The sequence below is a fragment of the Gavialis gangeticus genome, unplaced genomic scaffold (genome assembly GCF_001723915.1).
Source record: "Gavialis gangeticus isolate Ggan-Ray unplaced genomic scaffold, GavGan_comp1, whole genome shotgun sequence".
Lineage (NCBI taxonomy): Eukaryota > Metazoa > Chordata > Crocodylia > Gavialidae > Gavialis > Gavialis gangeticus.
In genome coordinates this window covers 166779829-166785485 of record NW_017729024.1, presented here as the reverse complement: position 1 = coordinate 166785485, position 5657 = coordinate 166779829, and positions in this window count along the sequence as shown.

The following is a 5657-nucleotide window of genomic DNA, read 5'->3' as shown; positions in this document are numbered from 1 at the left end:
GCAGGCCTGCGTCCGGTCTTCTCGTTACTGAGATGAGGAACTCCAGTCCCAAGGCTTGCTGCAATCGCACGTCGCCACCCCACGTGCCTGCCTTTTGTACGAGCCAAGAACAGCCTGTAATTTCAAAGCCCGTTACTCCAGCGTGGGAGCTCTCCGGGCGGCGTGGATGGGGCGTAATGGGTGGGAAGTCTGCAGAGGCTGCATCTCTTACTCCGTGCGCAGAGCTAAAGAGGCCGTGTTAGGCCGGGCAGTGCTTCCTTGTCTTGAAGCAGCCGTGTCGCTCAGACGATGCCAAAAAGTCTGCAAAGGAGTCGTGGCTGACAGCCCATGGTGACGTCTGCATCGGGGTGCCTGGATCTCATCCTCTGCTCCGAGTCTTGCACCAATTAAGGGAAAAGACCAAGTGGTTGGCGCGTCTACACAGTTTCCATCATCAGCCTGTGGGTCTGGTAGGCTACCCCCTGCGCGTCCTGCCCCACCAGCCCTGACGTTGTCCCCGATGATAGCTTGGGCCTGCTTGCAGCCTGGCTCCGGTGGGGCCCTGCTGAGCACCTGCGATGACTCCCAAGGGGCCCGAGGACTGCAACTCGGGTCTCAGCGTTGCACCGTGAACGGCGGCTTCTGAAAGCACCGAGTGCCTTTCTGCCGGGCTCAGCAGGGGAACAAGCCCATCCGCGTGGCTCGGATGCCGTGTCTCTGCGGGAGTGGGTGGAGAGTGAAGCCGACGGGGACCGGAGCCGGAGCGGACGCCTCGCGCTGTCATCACACCTCTCTGGGCCGGGAAGTTGCTATGGACACCAGGTGGTTGCTAGGTTTCTTTTGTACCGCTTGGGCTCCAAGACGGGACCGCTCTCATGTCACCCGACGGCCGCCAAGGGTGGGGGGCGGCGTGGGCCTAGGGCTGCGGACACCGCTGCGGCCTGCCTACCCCTCGGCCAGGGCGGGGGAAGGACAGGGCTGGGCGCTGCAGGGCAGGACACGGACCAGTTGCCCTCCCATTCCCACCCTTGCAAAGCCAGGCTGCCCCAGGAGGCCTGGAGATCCTCCCGAGAGTGCAGCGTTAGGTCTGGGGGGGCGCAAACAGGATGCTGAAGAGAAACCCAGAGATCTCGCATCAGCATCTGTGGCTGGGCCGGGAGAACGGCCCCGGTTTTTCTGGAGGCAAAACAAAGAGGTGGCATTTTTGGAGGGAGGCCTCGAGTCTATGCAGGGGCGCCTGGAGTCTCAAAAGGCCGAGACCCGCTGGGTTAGGGGGCAACAGGCTGGGTGTCTCTGGACCGGCACCAGAGCCGGCCTGGGTCGGAGACCCCGGCTGCCGGGGCTCTCGCAAGCGAAGGGTCTGCTGTGCGTAGCTGTGACACCGCCCGTCTCCTTTGCCCAGGAGCAAGAAGCAGCAAGGGGGTGGCCGGAGGAGGGTTTCCTCCAGCTGCAGCAGCCTGGGAGCATCCCTCCTTTCCCAGGCACTGGGCAGCCCCCATGCCACGTGTGGCGACGGTCCCGGGTGAGCAGACGTTAAGACAACAAACGGCTACTGATTTCTCACACTGGAGGCGGCTCCCATCAACCCGTCGGCAAGATCCCGGTGTCCCAGCGTCTCCTGCCTTGGCACAGCACGGGGCCGGCTGGGCTGGGGGGGTGCTCTCGGGAAGAGCCCTGCTGCCCCGCGGCGTCCAGGAGGGGGTCAGGCCCCGCAGGCAGCGCGAGCAGGTGCCATGGGATACAGCCTGAATCGGAAGGAGCTTTAAAATCAGTGCCCATCGTGTAAGGATGTCTCGGCTGCCCGTTCCCCATAGAGCAGCTGCTTTGCCACGTGCTTCTCCACACAGGGGATGTGGCCAGATCACCTATCGTGTGTCCTCAGCACCATGCCTGGCATGCTGGGGACGCCAGCACCTTCTGGCAGGTATTGCTATCACGTACCTGGGTAGAAGCAGGCTGGCCCTTGGCCCTCTTAGGACTTGCTGCCGCCCAGCTTTGCAGGGAGCTACGTATCCTGCATAGGGCACTGGCAATGCCCCTATGTGCCTGTTTTACCTGGGGCAGGTGAGGGTGTTCAGGGTGTCTTTGGGTTATGGGCCTGGTAGTTGGGCCGAGCCCGGACTCGGCCAGCGCGAGTCTCAATGAGTCCCAGTCCCAGGCGCTGGTTGTTTTGCAGCTGCCCCTGCAGGAGGGATCAGCCCCATCATCATCAGTGTTGTGCATGGCTTAGACCCCCCAAACACGTCACCATGCTGGTGCATGTGCTGCGGAGACGCCGCCTGCCTCCGGCTTAGGGGCCCAGCCTCAGAAATGAGCATTGATAAATGCCCCCCACCATCATCCCAAGCTACTGCGGAGCTTTCCAGCTGCCAAGCAGGCACCAGTGCTACAAGGCGGGGTGTCCCGGGTGGCCGTATCCTCCCAACGGTGATGTATGTGGAGGAAAAATGGGAACCAGGTGCCCCCCTGCACCCCCCCCGGCTGTGCTGCGTGGAGGAGAAACAGCAAGAGAAATCCCCAGCAGAAGGAAGACTAATGGCTCTCCTGCTGCCCCCTCCCCATTCAGCCTCCCTTCAGACAGGGCTGCCAAATCCAGGCTTGGGCAGAGCTAGAGGGAGATCTGAACGTGGAGCTGCTGTTTCTGGGTCTGGGCTGCATGTCATTCAGTTCCTGTCCTCGCTGCCCGCAGCGCAGGTGACGGGGTGAGCAGTGCTCTGCCTGCCGCAGCCACCGCGTCCTGGCTGGGGCTGCGGCTCTGCAGTCTGCTCTGCCATGCTTTCTCTGGCCCAGACTCAGAGGGCTAAGCCTGCATCCTGGCTGCACAGCGAGGGGCTGAAAACTTAGCTGAACTTGGGTTTGTGCCTGGCTGGAAGAGGGCTGGGGGACAACCCCTGCGTGAGAGCTTGGGGAGCTCTGCAGCGACGTCACATCCATAGAGAGGCCCCAGGGTTGACGTGCAGCCGTCTCCCTCCAAGAGGCACTGCTCCTCTCCCCTGCATCATCCAGAAGGAACAGGGAGATTGCCGGGGACCTGACCTGGAGGTAGCGTCTAAGCCGAGCCCTGGCACCAGATGGGGCAGGGGCTGAGCAAACACCTCCCCGTGCCGTGCTCTGCGCTCTTCTCGCCCAGCAAATGGATTCGGCTCTTCCTGGCCACGGCCTGTCTTGGCCGCATCCGTTTCCCATCTGCGCTTCCGACACCGCTCCATTTGCATTCGTCGCTGCGAGCAGTCTCATTTCAGCTGCCTTGTCTGAACATGCCCCTTCCTCTTCCTCCTCTACATCTGCCTTCTGAGCTGTTAACAGCCTTTGCAAGGGGCCCGCTGCTTGTTTGGAAGGTGTGATCTTGTCTCCCCCCTCACCAAAGCTAGCCAGTCTGTCTTGGCACGGTCTGCTCAAGGGAAGGCCAGTGCAAATGCTTGGCCCTGAACAGCCCGGGGAACTGATCCCTTCTGTGGATTTCCCCTGTCTGGCCCTGCACAGGCCACGGTACACCTCAAACGTAATAGATCTACAGGGCTGAGACAGAGGTCCAAAAACGGTTCGGTTCGGAGATGCCAGCAGAATACGAGGTGGGAACAAGAGGGGCAGCGTGGCCTTCTCTTAGGAAAGCACAAATGGCTTGGATTTGATTGTCCTCCCTGGGTCTTACCTCACTGGTTTGCTTCAGAGCTGAGGTCCATGGCAGCGATGGGCCCCGAGTGGGGCAGCGTGCCCTGGAGGATCCTTCCACAGATTCACAGACATGAAGGGCTGGGAAGGGGCCTCGAAAGATCGAGTCCAACCCCCCTGCTCTGGGCAGGAGTACTGCAGAGATCGAATGATCCCAACCAGGTGTCTGTCCTGTCTCCTCTTGAAGACTGCCAAGGTCGGGGACTGTACCACTTCTTCGGGAAGTCTACTCCAGATTCGGGTCACCCTTCCTTGCATCTAACCTGAAACCATCCTCTAATGGTTTATGGTCACTGCTCCTTGTCCTCCTCCTCCATTTATCACTGTTGGCTGCTAAATCATTCATTGACAAGAGCAAACAAATCCTTTGTACCATGCAGGAGGAAGCCTGGAGGACTGCAATAGCTAATGAACCACTTCAGACTAACCCATATTGAGTGATTTGTGCCTGCTATGCCTGCTATGCAAACTGATGGCGTTTTAATGGGCATTTGCGCTAAATTTCATCCTAGAAATGTTTCATGCTCAAGAAGGTACTAGATGAATGCCCCAGCCCCCTCACGTCCTCTGCTTGTTGGGACTGTGGGGCCACAATACTGGCAGCTGCCATTCAACACAGCCCTTCCTTGCCCCCTAAGCTCCTGTCTGCCTTCATAGCTTGGTTTCTACCCGGACCACTGGAAGCAGGCTTAGCTGTGCCAAGTTTTGCTGGTGCCTGCTGCGATTTAGCACTGATTTGCTTGGAACTGGACTGAGACCAACCTGCTTGGTTTACATAAGCCTTCAAAACTACCATCCAACGGCAGGTACCAAACCAGGGCTGGTGGGCTATTGCAGCGTCCTTCCAAAGGAAATGTGTTCAAACTCCTTTTTTTAGATTTTATTTGCTAAGACTTGATTGGCGGCTCTGGACACAGGGACAGGACTGGCACAGTGTCGACTGAGCTGATCGTTAAATTGCTGGAGTGTAAAATTAGTTGGCGTTTTCTCTTGCCAGTGGCTGCATAAGGTTAGCAATTATCTCGGTGAGTAGAAACAAGTTGTGCTTTGCAGCACGGATGGACTGAGACTATTGCAGCTCCTACGTGGTATGAAGGGGTGGCATAGCCCAGTCCCCAGTATTTCACTTGCCTCCTGCTTTAAGGAGGGGGGTCTGGGAGTAGACCTCTGATGCGCCCAATCTCATTAGCAGAAGAGCCTTAGGAGCCCAGGTTATCTGCTCCCAGTGAGATGGAGGCTCTGACCTGCCTTGGGCCCTTTTGAAAACGGGCCAGAGGCACTTTAGACAATTCTCCCCCAGGCCTGAAACTAAAAGCAGGTGTGCTCTGAGTCCGTAGGAAGAGCAGCTCGCCCCATCACAGCAGCTCACCTGGACATTAATGAACTGGGTGATACAGGAACTCGGGCTTCCCAGAACAGAAAGATTTTGGAAATAATGACACCTTCTGCTAGGACTGGGGAGTTTGCCTACCTTGGACTTGAAAGCATCATCAGTTGCTAAATATTTAATGTCATATGCATATTACCTATGGCTTAGGTCATCTCTGTTTTTTTTTTCCATTCTGTGTCCCACGTAGCAGCCAATTTTGAACCTGAAAGCAATGAAATCCTCCCCGCTGTAAAGTGGGGCTCTGGTTGGGTAATGGATGCATTTTTCATAACGAGACAAGAAACAAGAGGGTATTTTGCTGGAAATCTCCCACAGGTGATGACTGCCACATCAGCAGATTGATCCTGCCAATTCCACAGAGGAAGGGTGACTGCCCCGCTGGGCTGAATGTCTCACAAAACACTACAAATAACACAAAATGTTGTCTGTGCGGGGGGCTAACGGGCAAGACAGACTGGATTTCCTTAGCCAGAGGCTGATGGCCTCCCAACGAGCAACACGATGAGTGCCAAAGCCGTCTTGCCACCGAGGAATGCAGTCATTTCAGATGAAACCAGTAGTGGGTCTGCATACCGTGATGCAAAAAAAGGAAAAATGTTATGGTTCCTGCCAATAC